Source organism: Hippopotamus amphibius, chromosome 9, assembly GCF_030028045.1.
Source record: "Hippopotamus amphibius kiboko isolate mHipAmp2 chromosome 9, mHipAmp2.hap2, whole genome shotgun sequence".
Classification (NCBI taxonomy): domain Eukaryota; kingdom Metazoa; phylum Chordata; class Mammalia; order Artiodactyla; family Hippopotamidae; genus Hippopotamus; species Hippopotamus amphibius.
This window is the reverse complement of record NC_080194.1, coordinates 10,254,400-10,269,240: the sequence shown is the minus strand read 5'-3', so window position 1 is coordinate 10,269,240 and position 14,841 is coordinate 10,254,400. Positions and strand designations below refer to the sequence as shown.

General features: G+C 38.2%; 1 non-coding gene across 1 annotated transcript; it reads left to right on the top strand.

The window, feature by feature from the left end:
- The first annotated feature begins 953 nt into the window (after window positions 1-953).
- On the top strand, window positions 954-1,059 carry LOC130829616 (U6 spliceosomal RNA). The gene has a single exon (XR_009047629.1). It is a non-coding gene; the product is annotated as a U6 spliceosomal RNA (small nuclear RNA).
- Window positions 1,060-14,841: the final 13,782 nt, after the last annotated feature.

Below are 14,841 nucleotides of genomic sequence, written 5' to 3'. Positions count from 1 at the left end.
CATATTCTGATTAGTAGGGTTACCTGATATGTACAGCAACCACAGTACCTAGGTTTCCTGAAACATCGTTAATTTAAAATATTTTCCAGTGTCCTATATAAGTATTCAAAGTGTGCAAAAATATCATCACTATATCATTTCTGGCTTGCTCTATTTTACATTCTGTTTGAAAATTGAAATGATTCACCTTGCAGGCTGTCCCTGGTGGGGGTGGGAGGGTGAGATATTTTCCCCCATTTAAAAGTAAGATGGCTCTCTAAGTTTTAAATTATAAAAGTAAAACACAATTTTTTAGTTCAAAACATAGTTATTGAGCAACCGTCATGTGTGTGTGGCAGTCAGCCTTGAAGATGCTATTCACGCCCTTGTGTGATCCCCTTCCACAATGGATAGGGTACAACCAATAGCATGCTGTGAGAATGACGATGTGACTTCCTAGGCTGCGGGTCCCCAGGGTTCCAAAGAAACCAGTTAAGGAATTCATACCTGGCAAGGGAGAATTTCTTGGTGAACAAGAATAGATTCAGTAAGAAATATTCTAAGTGATTCCGTCTTATTTTTGTTTAGGTAACAAACTCAAAACAAGTCTCAGTGCTCTATCATTTCTCTTCCTCCCTTCCTTCTTTTCTTTCTTTCTTTCTTTCTTTTTCTTTCTTTCTTTTTCTTTCTTTCTTTTTCTTCCTTTCTTCCTTTCCTTCTTTCACATCCATCCATTGTCTATCCACCCATCTATTGTCTATCCACCCAAAATTCACAAATTAGATGGTTTTCATGATGCATATTATTAGATTTATTTTGATTGAAAACTGATGGAAAGTGAATCTGGTTGAATTGGTTTGTCCATAAGGACTGACTGACTTAATTAGGTTGTATAGTGGATTTCCCCCATAAATGGAATGAGAGTTGAATGAGCAAAATGTGCAGCCGCAGAGTTTTATCAAAAAATATGTACAGTGCTCGCTTCGGCAGCACATATACTAAAATTGGAACGATACAGAGAAGATTAGCATGGCCCCTGCGCAAGGATGACACCAAATTCGTGAAGCGTTCCATATTTTTCAGGGCTTGCCAGGACTACTACTGAGAATAAAGTTTTTGGGGCCCTGAAGGGAGCTGTCGATGGAGGCTTGTCTATCCCTCACAGTACCAAACGGTTCCCTGGTTATGATTCAGAAAGCAAAGAATTCAATGCTGAGGTACACTGAAAGCACATCATGGGGCAGAATGTTGCTGATTATATGCGTTACCTGATTGAAGAAGATGAAGATGCTTACAAAAAACAATTCCCTCAATACATAAAGAACAACGTAACTCCAGACATGATGGAGATGTATAAGAAAGCTCATGCTGCAATATGAGAGAATCCAGTGTATGAGAAGAAGCCTAAGAAAGAAGTTAAAAAGAAGAGGTGGAACCGTCCCAAAATGTCACTTGCCCAGAAGAAAGATCGGGTAGCTCAGAAGAAGGCAAGCTTCCTTAGAGCTCAGGAACAGGCTACTGAGAGTTAATAAACCAAACCACAATTTCTATGAAAATTTTTCAGATAAAGAAAATAATAAACTTATTGACTAAGTATCAAAAAAAATATGTACAGCATTGTAAAATATACAGTATGGTAGAATTACATCTTTTGCAATTATATGAACTTATCATAAAAAAATTTGTCCATGCCAACCTAAAAGTATGCAATGGAATACATCATCTTACAAAAGCACTTTAGAGTCAGAACCTTTCTCACACCAGAAGCAGGAAGGGCAAGAAAGCAAATATGTTAACCTTGGATAAAAGTACAGACCAAGAAAGACAGTCAATCAGAGGAGACATTAGGTATGATAGAACCTAGAAAAAGATCAAAGAGATCCAGAGTGGCATTTCCCATGTACGTTCAGTTCGGGGGAGGAAGTGTTCTAGATCGAAATCTCCCCTTCTCTATCCATTTTCAAAGGCAGGAGTTTGAGAGATGTCCTGAGGTCGTTAATTATTGAATTGCAAAAGCAATTTACCTATTGAATGATTTCCTGATCACTAACAGTGGCTAACTGAAGCCAGAGGAGCACAGGAAGGAAGGTTACCCAGTAGAGGGTTCTGGTCTTGGAATACACTCTAAGTAAGATAAGTTTCAGGGTAGCCATCCACCCCTCCCTCCTCCCACCCCACTCCACCAAAATAAGGGAACATCTCAGAGCACCAGAGGGCATGGGTGATGAAGAAGGGTGGGGGTGGGCAAGAAAGGAAGATGAGTGAGGCGTGTGGACATGTGGGTATGTATGGGGAGGCTCCTGGGAGACGGCAGACAGTAATAACAGACTTTGGGACCATGCCCTTGGCTCATTTCAGTGTCCAGGCTGAGAGCAGACTTTGAGTCACTAGGAGGCAGAGGCTTAGTTTTGGAACCTGCTTGGAAGTTCCCAATATTGTCCTTGGCAAAGTTTTCTTCGGTAAAACCTACCCACTAGCAAGGAGTAAAAGTACTCACCTTCCCTCTCTACCCTCTTCCCAAATCCCTATCAAGAGCCTGGTCTTTTTGTGGCCCTACTCATTATTCTTGCTCTTGGAGAAAGGAGGAGATCTTTTTTGCCCCCTTCGTTTGGGAAAATGGGGAGGGCAGGGGCATTTCCACTGCATTGCAGTCAGATTTTCCTAGCTAGCTTCACCACAGCTCATCAAGCAACACTGACCCAATTTACTGCTTTCCTTGGGGGAAAGAATGTACCAGGCGAAGAATGTACTGACCTATTCATGAGTTATATATTTACTGTAAACAGGTTGCTTTTGTCTGATTTGTAGATTTGTTTCCTGTGAGCTAAGTTAGCATACAGGTACACTGGGTGGAAAAAAATCAGTTTTTGAACGGACAGAGCTAAGGGTTAGAGTATTTCACCAAGGTAAATAATATCTTATGATTTCTCTTGCTACAGTCTCTTCTAAACACTTTTAAAAGCATGACTATTAAGAAAAATCATCCAAAACTTGAAATAAAATAAGAGGAAGGCAACAGTGTCATTGTTTAATGTGTTCACCTGATAATTATTTAATTATCTATGTCTGAGAATTCGCCTCTTCGACTTTGCTATTTACTATTTGATTAGAGACCAGACACTGAAGTTATACATAAAACTCATAGATTTCGGTCCAGTAAAAAAACATACCCCAGTGGTTAATGCACTATAGGATATTAACCAATTTATATGGATTAAGTTTATAAATCCATTTCAGCATTCCTTTGACTGACTATAAAAATCTCTGTTTCTCCAAACTTCCTTTGGACCAGTTTTGTCATCTTACTAAATCTCTCATTAATTAGTGGGTTGAATAAAATCTTAGAACGTGTTCATTCTCAATTTTGGTGGCCGTATTGGGTTGAAGTTTTGAAGATTATGCTTTGACATGACAGCATTCTTGCTTAACTCTGCTTCTTTCCAACACTTGCGTATTGAATGCATTGCTCAGTCAGATTTTGCATGGAACAATGGTAACCCTTTCAGGACACTGGGATCCTCAAAAAACAAACAAAAAACAAAAACCAAACAAACAAAAACCTTAATCGTGGCATTGGAACACAAAACCAAAAATGTGCAGGTAAGCATTTGTCTTAGTGATATTTTGAAACAAATAGAGGATTACCATTTCAGAAGGCTCTTGAGTTCAAAAGCCTCTGCGTGTGAGTTCCTGCTGGCTGCCAGGTGTAGAAACTCTCACAGCGGTAGCAGAAAGCAGAGAAAATCTGAGGCATGAAAGAGGAAGTGTTCAGAGCTGTGGTTTGAGCTTGTTTGGTGGGAAGAACAGGAGAGATATTTCCAGTGTTCCTCATTAGATTTTACAATATAATTTCCCCAAACAGCAGCTAAATAAATGTTTAGTTTCCCTGAATTGTCCACAATTGAAGTTGAAATAGTGTGTGTTTTATGCAACAGTATTATTTTCCATAATTGTATCTCTTCCCTTGCAAATGTTTTCAGATACAATATGAGTCAAACAGTCTTTTGTGAGGCAGAGGCAGGTGGGGAGGGGGAAAGTGAGTCCCAATTGATAACATTGTTTTTATAGAATATGTAGTTTGTTGCAAATAGCTCAATAAAAATGCTTTGGGGAGAATATACAATTCTTTCACAGATTGGAAACCGTTTAAATGAGAATTATTAGAATGACAAAATTAAGTAAATTAAAAGCTGCTTTACTATGAAAGGGAATGGAAGGGGTGTGTGTGTGTGTGCACGTGCGTGTATTGTTAATGCTGTCACTCTAAGTTTTTCATCACACAGAGGAGGACACATTCCAAGTTCCTGAAGCCTTTGCCCACGTTTGCCTTTTTCATATGGTGCTGTTGTTGTCTTGTGATAAGACGAAACAATTTTTGGTTTCAAATTGAAATTTCAGCTTTTCATGCACCCAAAATATCATACTTTCATCTCAGTTTCTGCCAGAACAGAATATATTTCTTTCTATATTTTCTAAGTAAAACGTTGCGTTGATGAATTACATGGGGCTGACTACTTTCTTATAACAAAGTAATTTTCATGTTCTGAATGATAGCTGATCCTTTAGGATTTCCTGAAGGAGATTCTGTAAGGGATACAACATATAAGAATTATGTTAAACTAATAATGATCTTTGAAGATTCTACATGTGCATATTGGAAGATTTCCAAAATGGTTTCTTGAGGATGGTGGTGGTAATTTATTCTCATTTATTTATTTTTTTAAAGTACATTTTTAAAAAATGAATACTTAGTGATTTACTTATTTATTTATTTTATTGGCTGTGTTGGGTCTTTTTTGCTGTGCGCGGGCTTTCCTTAGTTGCGGTGAGTGGGGGCTACTCTTCGTTGTGGTGCGTGGGCTCCCCATTGTCGCAGCTTCTCTTGCTGCGGAGCACCAGCTCTAGGCGTGTGGGCTTCCGTGGTTGCAGCACATGGACTCAATAGTTGTGGCGCACGGGCTTAGTTGCTCTGTGGCATGTGGGATCTTCCTAGAGCAGGGATCGAACCGGTGTCCCCTGCATTGGCAGGCAGATTCTTAACCACTGTGCCACCTAGGAGCCCTCAAGTCTTTTATTAAGGGTCATTTACATTTTTTTTCTGCACTGGTGAATTAGGGATAAAAAGGGCCAATACTAGAAATCGATGAACCAGTGATCATTTTACCCATGACCAGAGAGCATTGTTTTCTGGTAGGAGATTCCTCAAAACTAAATTGGGCAAGTGCCAAATAACAGACTCCAAAGAGGAAACAAAGTATTAGAAATTGGAACACAATTGGAAACTGGAAATGATTCATCAGCTTTAGTTCTGCTGCCCGTGAAATAGTTTATATTTATTTCACTTCTTATATCAAGCATTTCCTAAGTAATTAAAAATGCCTCAAGATAATATTAAAGAATGTACAGTTTCCTATCTAAATGCCTGCATCTATAATAAATGAACTATTCCTTGCAGCTTGAACATCAGATTATTTCTAGTATAGTGTTTGCTTTTATAATGTGTCAGTAAACTTTTGTGGATGAATCTTTGTCCACGTTTTAAATTATGACTTTAAGATGGCTTTCTTCAATGGAAACTGGTAGGTTGAATGAAGCCTGTGGGTATTTACGACTTCTGTTTCAAATGACTTCCCAGAAAGACTGTCAATTTTTGTTTCACTGAGTTCTTGGTATGTATATTACTCATTCTCCCTAGGATTCTAGGATAGAGTATTATTTAAAAAAAACAAATGAACACACAAACACACACACATACCACATACTCCAATAATTTTAAAAAGAAATTAAAATGCACATATAAAATACTCATTACAGAAGGTAAAAAATAAAAAACAAAAAATTTCCCTTTATATTTTTGAAACTCAGTTCTACTTTCCACTGTGAAGAAACCACTGTGAAGGAAAAAAAAAAAAATGACTAACAAAGTTTTTAAACGTGGCCTTGCTATTCATGTGATTACATTCTGGAAGGAGGAGAGTGCTTATTGCTCGGGCTTGGGGACCGCTACACCCCAATCCCCGCATTCATCAACGTCACAACTCTTTACCGTGAGGACAGTCTAAAGCCACCTCTAGGAACTGCCTAGCCCTTACTCACGTTCCAGTGGGCAAAATGAGACACCCCGACATTCAGACAGGAGGGGCAGGTAGACTTTGGAGATGTACGTTGGCAAACTTGAAAAAGCCTACTTAAAGATACTGATAACATGCATTCAAAAAAGATTACAGTATTTGATCAGTAAAATGTTTAAGATTTATAAAAATTTTACAGCACTTATCTAAAGGAGTAGAAAAGGAGATAGTGTTTGTCTAGGCAAGCAGGACGTTAAAGATTCCTGGTACAGGGCAGAGTTCGTCACTACTGATTGTGGAAGCTGTTACCCTCATCATAACTTTTGCTTATTTGCTTCTCTTTCAGGAATGTTTGTTCCATGTTGGCTGGCTGGCTTGCTCACTCTCTCTTTCCCTCCCTCTTCCCTCCCTTAATTATTTGAGAGGGTTTTTGTTGTTGTTGTTCTGTTTTTAAATAATTATTTATGAATCACTTGAGAGTTAGGTGCAAATGTTTCATGTTATCCCTAAATAATTTAGTGTAGTGAGAACAAGGACAGTTATATAGGCTCCTATAATCGCAACACTACTATCACATTCAAAAATTTAACTTGTACAGTAAATATTATCTAATATACAACCATATTTAAATCTCCCCAATTCTACTCCAAATAATCCTTCAGAGCTGTTACTTTGGTTTGGTTTTCCACCCGGGATCCAGCCCAAGTTTGCAATTGCATTTGCTTGTCATTATATGATCTTTTTTAAAAATTAAACTTTAATTTTGAGATGATTGTAAATTCATGTGCAATTGTAAGATATAATACAGAGAAGTCTCATTTACCCTTTACCCAATTTCCACCAGCAGTAACATCTTGCACAGCTATAGCACAGTATCACAATATCTTGATATTGTTCCAGTCAAGATACTGAATCCATCACTGCGAGGATCCCCCATGTTGCCCTTTTATAGCCACACCCACTTTTCTCTTCCTTGTACCCTTTTTAAACCATGGGAACAACTAATCTGTTCTCTATTTCTATAATTTTACCATTTCAAGAATGTCACATGAATGGAATCACATAATATGGAAACTTTGGCGTTGGAATTGGCTATAAACATTTCTATACAGCTTTTTGTGTGAACATAAATTTTCATTTCTCTGAGTCAAATGTCCAGGAGTACAATCACTTAGTCATATGGTATTTGCATTTTAGCTTTTTAAGAAACTGCCAAATAGTTTTCCATAGTGGCTGTATCATTATACATTCTTACCAGCCATGTATGTGTGATTCAGGTTTGGTATATTAGCCATGCTGATAGATGTGTAGTGATGTATTACTGTGGCTTTAATTTTTCACTTCCTTAATGGCTAATGATGTGCATTTTCTTTGGCAAAATGTCTCTTCATGTCTTTTACCTATTTTCTAATTATATTGCTAGTCTTTTTACTGTGATCCACTTTGAATTTGTTTTTGTATAAGATGTGAAACTAGGGTTCCTTCTTTCCTTCCTTCCTTCCTTCCTTCCTTCCTTCCTTCCTTCCTTCCTTCCTTTCTTCCTTCCTCCCTCCTCCCCCTTCCCTCCCCTCCCTCCCTTTCCTGCATTGCATTGTTTTTGCACCGTTGTAAAAAAATGAGTTGGGTATATTTGTATGGGTCTATTTTTGTTCCTTTATTCTGTTCCATCGATCAATATGTCTATCTCTCCAATAATACCACAGAGTCTTGATTACTGTAGTCATATAATATCATGAAATCAAATAGATGAGTTCCTCCTAGTTTTATTTTTTATTTTTTGGCTGTGCCATGTGGCTTGTGGGATCTTAGCTGCAGACCAGGGACTGAACCTATGTCCTCGGCAGTGAGAGCACAGAGTCCTAACAACTGGACCACCAGGGAATTCCCTCAATTTCTTTTTGAAAATTGCTTTAGCTACTCTAGTTCCCTTGCTTTTCCATGTAAATTTTAGAATAATGTTGCCTATGTGCAAAAAAACTTGCTGGGATTTTGATAGGAGTGGTGTTAAAGTTATGTTTCAATTTGTGGGAGAATTGACATCTTTATTATGTTGAGTCTTTCAATTAATGAACATAGTATGTCTCAGCTTATTTACGTCTTCTATAATTTCCTTCATCAGCACTTTGAACTTTTCCAATTTCATAAAGAACATCTACAAGAACCTGCTGCTAACATTATATTTAATCGTGAAAGACTAAATGCTTTCCCCCTAAGATTGGGAACAAGGCAAGGATATCCAATGGCATTGCTCTTATATTACATAGTTCTGGAAGTTCTAGCCAATGCATTAGGCAAGAAAAGGAAATAGAAAGCATACAAATCACAAAAAAGAAACAAAACTGTCCCTACTTGCAGATGATATGATTATCTATGTAGAAAATCTTACAGGATAAACACACACACACACACACACACACAGACACATACACACGTACACACAATTCGTAGAATTAAAAAAATGAGTCAGGAAGTTCTCAGGATGTAAGATAATCATTTTTTTAAAAGTTGTATTTCATTATACTAGCAGTGAGCATGTGCACACTGGAATTTAAAATATAATATCATTTACAATAGCTCAAAAAATGGAAAAGGCCAGGTAAAAATCCAACAAAGCATAGATTAAGATCAAATACATATTTCTTAATATAACACAATATCACAAATACTTTTAGACTTATAAAGTTACATTTGATTAAACTTTGGGTTATATCCTCCAGTTTTAACCTGTGGTGTTCCCAGATAATAAAGATATAAAATAAAACTAGAAAGTGTTTGCTCTAGGGTATGAGCAAGAAGGGACTCACAAGAACATTTAAGATACTGACTGGCAATATAATGTTTCTTGATTTGAGTAGTAGTTCTATGGGTATTGACTTTAAAGCATTCGTCATGTATAACATATGACTAGAACATTTCGTTACTTTCCTATGGTGCTTAATAAATTACCACATACTTAGAAGATTAAAACAACATCTATTTATTATCTCACTGTTTCTTTTTTAAATTATTTTTATTTTTTCCAGCTGTATTGAGATATAATTGACACGTAACATTGTATAAATTTAAGATGTACAATGTGCTGATGTGATACATTTCTATATGGTGAAATGATTACATTAGCCAACACTTCCATCCAGTCATGTAATTTTTAACATAAATTTAGCATCTTAACTATGTTAAGTGTACCATTTAGTGGCACCAATTACATTCGCCTTATTGTGTAACCATCACCGCCATTCACCCTGAGAAGTTTTTCATCTTCCCAAACTGAAATTCTGTCCCATTAAACAACAGCTTTCCATTTCTCCCCTCCTCCAGCCCCTGGCAACCAGCATTATACTTTCTGTCTCTACAAATTTAACTATTCTGGGTACCTCATATAAGTAGAATCATACTGTATTTGTTTTGTTTGTCTGACTTATTTCACTTAGCATAATTGAATCAAGATTCATCCATGTTGTAGCATATGTCAAAATGTCCTTCCTTTTTAAGGCTGAATAATAATATTCCATTGTATGCATATGTCACATTTTGTTTAACCATTCATTCTTCAATGGGCATGGAGGTTGTTTTCACCCCTTGGCTAGTACATTATCTCATTGTCTCTGTACATTAGGAATTCAGGGAAGGCTTAGCTATACCCAGAGTTTCACTGGGCTGCAATTGCATCAGGGACTTGACTGGGGAAAAATCTGCTTCAGGCTCAGGCTGTTGGCAGAATTCAGATCCTTGAGGTTATAGGACTGCGATCTCTGTTTTCTTGCTGGCTATTGCTGGTTGCCTGCTCTCAGTTAAGAGAGGTGGCCAGTCTCTCCCAGTCTGGTGGCATTCTCCATAGGCCTTCTCACGATGTGGAATCCTACTTCTTCCAACCAGCAACTGAGGAACGTCTCTCCCTCCGGGCTACTGAGACAGGGTCTTATATGATGTAGTGTAGTCAAAGGCATGAGTATCACCTTTGCCATATTCCCTTGCTTAGATCAAGTCACAGGTTCTGTCTGAATTCAAGGGGAAGAGATTTACACATCCATGTTTTTATGCACTCTTCTGTATGTGTAATATATTTTATAGTACATTAAAAAACAAATAAGTTAGAAAGAAAAGTAGGAAAGATAAATAAAAGGATGGAGACTGTCTGTCTGTCTATCTATCTATCACCTTCCTCATCATTATTGTCATCTATGTATGGTAAATTAAAAATAAAAACAAAAATAAACCAATGCAGTGCAGCAAGAGTTATCCTAACCATAGTAGAAATCAAGGAAAAAGCACCAAGTAATATAAAGGTCATTTTATGATGACCTTTAACTTTTGCTTTTCAAAGGTAATTTTTTCCATGAATGGATATTTCCGTGATCTTTATTATTCTTTAAAGGTTAACATTTTAATCGCCTGCACCTTGGAAGAGATCTCTCTTTTCATTGTCTTTCTCATAATATGGTGATGAGCTCTCCTAGAGCTAAAGCTTAGTTTAGTGCTAGAAAATTGACTTCAATGCTATCTTGAGTAATGCTTTTCTTCCATGTGATTTGACTGGATTCAATTATCTGTGGGGGAACACCCACCATTCTGTAGGTTTCGTTTCACTATTTCATTTATTCTATAATATCTATCCCTATCCTTCTTCTCATTATTTTCATCTCTGCCTTCACTTCCTATGTGATCCGAGAGTTTTTCTCCAGTTTGTTTTCTATATCAGTAAGTTGCAAATTTGTCTCATAACATCCAATGTATTCATTTTATGTCTTCTCCCTGGGTGTTAGTTTCATCACACATCGTTCTTATCTTGGTTTATCTTTTCATCAAGGACACTGCTTGTTCAACAGAGGCAATTCTTTATAGGAACATAAGTAAATAAATATTTTCCCATTTGTCTTCTGTTTCAGAAAAAGCTTTTCCCACAGAATGATTGGGTCATTTACAAAGGTTTTTCTTGGTGCTGTAGAATTTCTTCATAGATATCATATTGATTTTGTTCTATTATTCATCCTAGAAAGAGGAGAATTCTGTATAGAGCTGATGTTAAAGAGTACTTCTGTCTACTTCAATCAGAGCCCTCACACCTTCCCTTCCAGGGGCTGCCTGCAGTTTCTGCTTGAGTTTAAGGCTGCCGGCCTACCAGGCATAGGCATACCTTGGAGCTCTTGTAGGTTTGGTTCCAGACCGCTGCGATGAAGGAAATATTGCAATAAAATGAGTCACATGAATTTTTTTGTTCCCCAGGGCACATAAAATTTAGGTTTACGTTATTCTGTAGTTTATTGTGTGCAATAATAGCACTTTTTTTTATTTTACAAGATGTTTTCGTAAAATTTCTTTTTTTAAGAACTTTTATTGAGATATAATTGACATACAATAAACTGCATATATTTAAGCATTATGTTTACAAAAACATAAATACTTTAATTAAAAGTATTTTATTGCTAAATCACACTAAGCATCATCTGGGTCTTCAGTGAGTCATAGTCTTTTTGCTGAGACAGGGTTTTGCCTCAGTGTTGATGCTGCTGACTGGTCAGGGCGGTGGCTGCTGAAGGTTGGGGTGACGGTGGCAATTTTTAAAAATAAGACAACAGTGAAGTTTGCCACATTGCCTGACTCTTTCTGTCACAATTTCTCCATAGCACGCAATAATACCATTTTACCCACAGTTGAACTTCTTTCAAAATTGGAGTCAACCCTTTCTAAACTTGTCTCTGCTTCATCAAATAACTTTACGTACTATTCTAAAACTTTTTGTTGTCCATTCAACAATCTTCACAGCATCTTCGCCAGGAGTAGATTCCATCTCAAGAAACCACTTTCTTTGCTCATCCATAAGAAGTAACTCCTCATCTGTTTTATTATGAGATTATAGCAGTTCAGTCAAATTTCCGGCTCTACTTCTAATTTTAGTTCTCTTGCTATTTCTACCACATCTGTAGCTACTTCCTCCACGGAAGTTTTGAGCCTCTCAAAGTCATCCATTGGTGTTGGAATCAACTTTTCTAAACTTCTGTTAATGTTGCTATTTGGACCTGCTCCCATGAAACACAAATGTTCTTAAAGGTATCTAGAATGGTGAATCCTTCCCAGAAGGTTTGCAGTTGAATTTGCCTAGATCCATCAGAGGAATCACTATATATGGCAGATATAGCCTTATGAAATGTATTTCTTACATAATAAGACTTGAAGGTCAAAATGACTCTTTGACCCAAGGGCTACAGAATGGATGTTGTGTTAGCAGGCATGAAAACAGCATTAATCTTGTTGTACATCTCCATCAGAGCTCTTGGGTGACCAGGTGCATTGTCAATGAGCAGAAATATTTTGAAAGGCACCTTTATATCCTGAGCAGTAGGTCTCAACAGTGGGCTTAAAATATTCAGTAAACCATGTTATAAAAAGGTATGCTGTCACCCAGGCTTTGCTATCCCATTTACAGAGCACAACAAAAGTAGATTTAGCATAATTCTTGAAGGCCCTGGGATTTTTGGAATGGTAAGTGAGCACTTGCTTCAACATTCCGTCACCAGCTGCTTTAGCCCCTACCAAGAGAATCAGCCGGTCCTTTGAAGCTTTGGAGCCAAGCATTGACTTTTTCTCTCTAGCTATGAAAGTCTTAGATGACGTCTTCTTCCAGTATAACGCTGTTTTGTCCACCTTGAAAATCTGCTGTTTAGTGTAGCCACCTTAATTGCTTACCTTAGCTACATCTTCTGGAGAACTTGCTGCAGCTTCTTCGTCAGCACTGGCTGCTTCACCTTGCACTCTTATGTGATGGAGACGGCTTCTTTCCTTCAGTCTCATTAACCGACCTCTGCTAGCTTCATACTTTCCTTCTGCAGCTTCCTCACCTCCCTTAGCCTTCAGAGAATTGAAGAGAGTTAGGGCCTTGCTCTGGATTGGGCTTTGGCTTAAAGGAAAGTTGTGGCTGGTTGGATCTTCTATCCAGACCACTCGAACTTTCTCCCCATCAGCAATAGGGCTGTTTTGTTTTGTATGCTCACTGGAGCAGCACTTTTAATTTCCTTCAAGAGCTTTTCCTTTGCATTCACAACTTGGCTGACTGTTTTGTGTAAAAGGCCTATCTTTACACCTATCTCAGCTTTTGACATGCCTTCCTCGCTAAGCTTAATCATGTCTAGTTTTTGATTTGAAGTGAGAGAAGTGAGACCCTTCCTTTCACCTGAACACCTAGCAGCCATTATAGGTATATTCACTGGCCTAATTTTGATATTTTTGTGTCTCAGGGAATAAGGAGGCCCTAGAAGAGGGAGAGAGATGAGGGAACAGCTGGCTGGTGGAGTGGTCAGGACACACTCAGCATTTATCAGTTAAGTTCACTGTCTCGTTTGGGCATGGTTCATGGTCCCCCAAAACAATTACAGTAGTAACATCAAAGATCACTGATCACAGAGCATCATAACCAATATGAACATGATTGAAATATTTTGAGAACTACCAAACTGTGACAGGGACACGAAGTCAGCAAATGCTGCTGGAAAAATGATACTGATAGACTTGCTCAGTGGAAGGTTGCCAAAAACCTTCAATTTGAGAAAAACCACAGCATCTGTGAAGCACAGTAAAGTGAAGTGCAATAAAACGAGGTCTCCCTGTGAGAAAAAACAATGATAGCTTTCTTTCCAAACTTAAAACTCTTCAATGCAAATGCAAAGAGATTCACCGTGAAACTGTTCTTACTTGATTAAAGGGTTCTTATTTGACAGGATAAGAAGGCAAATAGGGATAGGTTCTTGGCTTATTGTATATTCTGCAGGCTCCTTTTAGTTTTGTAACATATTTTTAGTATGGTAAAACAAATACACACTCGTTGAACTGAGGATAACTTTCACATGCCTCTATGGCTGTGGTTAGGCAAGAGGGGTTTGAGGAAGAAACTTTTGAGGGGCTCTCTAACCTGTTGCCTCTGCCTGATTTCCTGGCTAGTGCATTGCTGCCTGCCTGAAATGGATTTTTTTCTTTTGCCTTTGGAGTTGGCTTCCAGATACTTGGAACAGCTGCTTCTCTGAGTGGATTCTCTATTCTGTTCTGGGCTCCAAAGACTTTCTGCTTTGGGCAACCCTGTTTATCAGGGCAGCCTCCCTTCCCATCTCCAAGTTGGAAGGCATCCCTGAGGCTGTCAAGAAGGGGGCTTCAAGTCAATCCTCAACGAGCTTTCTCTTTTCTCCCTTTTAACCTCTTCTCCCCCTTTTCACCTCTTCTCCCCCCCCCGCCCCCCCACCGACCCCTTTCTTGCCTATTTTCTCTGCAAAAATTGAATAGTGGGTTGGAACCCTGTTATGGACTGAATTATATACCCCCAAATTCATGTGTTGAAGCTCTAACTGCCAGTGTGGCTATATCTGGAGATGGGGCCTTTACAGGGGTATTTAAGGTTAAATGGGGTCATGTGACTGGGCCCTAATCCAATAGGACTGGTGTCCTTTTAAGAAGTAGGAGAGACAGCAGGGATTTGTAAGCACAGGGGAAAGACCACAGGAGGTCACAGAGAGAAGGTAGCCTGCAAGCCAAGGAGAGAGGCTCCAGGAGAAATCAATCTTGATGACACCTTGATCTTGAACTTGCAGCCTCCAGAACTGCCAGAAATAAATTTCTACTGGTAAAGTCACCCAGTCTTTATTTTGTTACGGCAACCCTAGCAAACTAATACAGACCCTGTCTACCCATCATTCTGCTAATCTATAGAGACTCCCTCTGGGGATCTTGGCATATGTCTCATTTTTATCACTTATATCTGATACTGCTGAAATTTCCTCCCATTTTGGATGTTTTTATGGGCACTTTC